Source organism: Ursus maritimus, unplaced genomic scaffold, assembly GCF_017311325.1.
Source record: "Ursus maritimus isolate PB19 unplaced genomic scaffold, ASM1731132v1 scaffold_22, whole genome shotgun sequence".
Taxonomy (NCBI): domain Eukaryota; kingdom Metazoa; phylum Chordata; class Mammalia; order Carnivora; family Ursidae; genus Ursus; species Ursus maritimus.
Window position 1 is genome coordinate 47,556,784 of NW_024424675.1, and position 3,032 is coordinate 47,559,815.

Genomic DNA, 3,032 nt, shown 5'->3' on the forward strand with positions numbered 1-3,032 from the left:
CCGCTGTGCAGCACCAGCCACTGGTTGCCTAGAAGGGAGCTGGATTTGTGCGGAAAACCGCCTGTTCTTGGGGCGCCTGGGGGGCTCAGGTCATGATCCCGGGGGTCCTGCTCCGAGGGGAGCCTACTTCTCCCTCTCCTGCTCCCCCTGCTTGTGCTCCCTCTCTCTGTGTGTCAAATAAATAAAATCACTTTAAAAAGAGAAGAAAAGAAAAGAAGAAAGAAAAGAAAAGTTCTTTAAATGTTGGCCAAATCTCTCGACATAGAAACCGTATGCAGCACAGAGCCTTACAAGCTTGGCCAAGAGCCTCTGCAGCGGGGGGCTGGGACGGCTGGGGGCAGCCTGGGACTCTGGGCAAGGGAGGTGAGCTCCCCACGCTCTGCGCTCCGGTTGTCACACTGCACAGTGGGACATCGGGGTGACGGCTGGGTACTCAGTGAGTCCTGGAAGCGCTCCATAGGTGTTTCGCGGGGGGGGGGGCCATACACCTTCTGGGCCACTGTGGGTCAGTAGACCCCCCCACAGGCCCCACAGGGTGGCGGGGAGGAGGCTCTGACACCTGACCCCCACCTCAGGGATGGAAATGGGGGTGCCGTGGCACAGAAGGGGGCAGGTGAGCCTGGGAGGGGCTGCGCCACCCCTCTTACTCAGCTCCCTGGACAGGGACAGGCCCCCTGCACACGGAGGCCTCTGTTTCTGGGCAGGATGGTGAGAGCAAACTCTGGGGGCCCTGGGGCAGGGTCTGTGGTAGGTAGGGTCCCAGCCTCAGGCAGCCTGAATGCTCCTCCCCCTGCTGGCCTCCCCCCAGCTCAGCCCCTTTATTGAGCCCATACCCCTTTTGTGAGACCCTCCTTCCAAATCCCACACTGGATTGATGCCTGAGTGTGTGTGTTCTGTGTTTGCACCCAGCCGACAACAGGTGTGACGATTGCTTGACCATGGAGAAGGCGTCCACCCGCTCCCGGCCCCTAGAGCGGCAGCAGACCACTTGTCTCTGACACACACCCTGGGGGCTTCCTGGGGCACAGGTCCGCATGAACAGCTGTCCAATCTGCAAACTGGGACGTGGCAAGGACACCATGCACTGGCGTCCTGCAGGGAGCACAGGGAACTGAGCAGCTCTCTGGGGCTCACATAGCCTGGAGCGGGCAGGGGGCCCCCCAAGGGGCAGCTCTGTGGGGCAGCGACTCATACTGCGGGAAGGCGGTAACTGAGAAGAACGTAGGCTACTTACAAATGCAAACTTAGGGAAGGGCCTGGAAGGGCCCTGAAGCTGCCGCCCCACCCGACACGCTCCTCCCATTCGCGTGCAAGTCTGGGTTTTGCACACCGATTTCCTTAAATCCTTTGTACCTACACTGCTTCTCCTTGGGAAACCATGCTTCGAGCCTCTGACCCCGTTGGCCTCAGGGAGGCCCTCTCAGGCCGTGGGAGGGTCCTGCTTGTGCTGAGTATGCTTGGGGTCAAGCACTCAGAGCACTGGACACAGATTCCTCCTGGACACTGCCAGTCCCTCTGAGCCGCAGAGTCCCAGCCGCAGGACTCAGCACATTCTATCTGGTGTCAGGGCAGGCAGGGAGGGACCCTCCTCGGTCCTCTGGCCTCCACGCCTGGTGCCCAGGCCTCCTGTCGGCCCAAGTAAAGCCCAGCAAGTGAACTGGGGGACAGGGCGCAGGGGGCTCTGCTACAAAGACCCCCGTGGCATCCTACAGATGCAGAAACAAGGTTCTGTCCACCGCTCCTCAAGGGGGTTCCAGCAGGAACATGTGCTGGGCAGTGGGGGCCTGGCCGGCCACGAATGCCTGGCCCATCTCCAGGTGACCAGGACAGAGGGGCTGAAGAAGGCCCCGTCCCCCAGAGGGAGAGAGACTCCTTCACTGCCCTGGGTCTCTGCCAGGGCCCTCATCCATCCCCTTGCCCCCAAACACCAGACCACCTCTCTTCGCCCACCCCTCCCCTCCTTGCACACACACCCCCGGGGCCGGGTGGCCGGCAGCAAGAGCCACTCTTGTCCGTCTTGTCGTGGGCAGCTGTCGGAGTTGCCTCGCTCCTGCTGGCCTGGCTGCCTGCCCCCCAAGCTCCAGGTTCCAGGGCACGCTGTTTCCTCCCTCACCTCACCCACCCGGCACAGCAGCATCCGGGCCCCCAGGATGGCCCTGACCCAACTGCCACTCACCCATTAGCTGCACGTCCTCCACTGGCCCCAACCACAGAGAACGGTGCTGGTGGGGTTGGGGAGGTGTGCAAGTGAGGGGGAGGACCCCCAACTTGGGATGGGGTCACAGGACAGGGTTCTAATCCTGCTGTCAGACTCACTAGCCATGTGACCTCGGGAAAGGGGCTAGACCTCTCTGCCTCCATTTTCCCGTCTCTAAGAGCATGGAGCCTGCTGGGGCCGAGGGAGGGTTCAGACCAGCTCTGCTGGGATGAGCAGGGGCTTCCGGGGCATTCAGGCCAAGGCGGGCAGCCCAGAGCAGCACACCATGGGTTCATTTTCTGAAGGACGCGCTATGGGGGTCTGTGGTAGAGGTGCACCCCCACCCCCCGTGATCTTGCCACCACCAGGCTCCCCACCCTCACGGCTCCTAAGGCTCAGGGGCAGCGCAGCCTGGTGCCGTCTGCCCTGCCAGGGACCGCTGCTCAGCGACGGAAGGAAATACGCCTAGCAAGGGGGTCCCGAAGGCTGTATGCCATGCGGCTCCTTTCCACGGCGCCTTCAGAGATGGAGAGGACAGTAGTGGTTGCTGGTGGAAAGAGGGGTTGGGGTCACTGCACGAGGCAACGTGGGGGTCCCCGTGGGAGACACCAGTCCTGCATCTCACGGTGTCACTCTTCACTATCCCGGTGACCTTGCGTGACCAGATGTTCTGAAAGATGATGTTTCCCCTGGGACAGGGCAAGAATCATGGGATCTTTGTGTTAGCTCTTACAACTGCGTGTGAATCTACAATTCTCTCAAAATTAAGAATTTAATTTTTTAAAGTCAAATAGAAAAAAGGAGGTGGGGCCAAAGAGATGACAGAGGTCCGAGA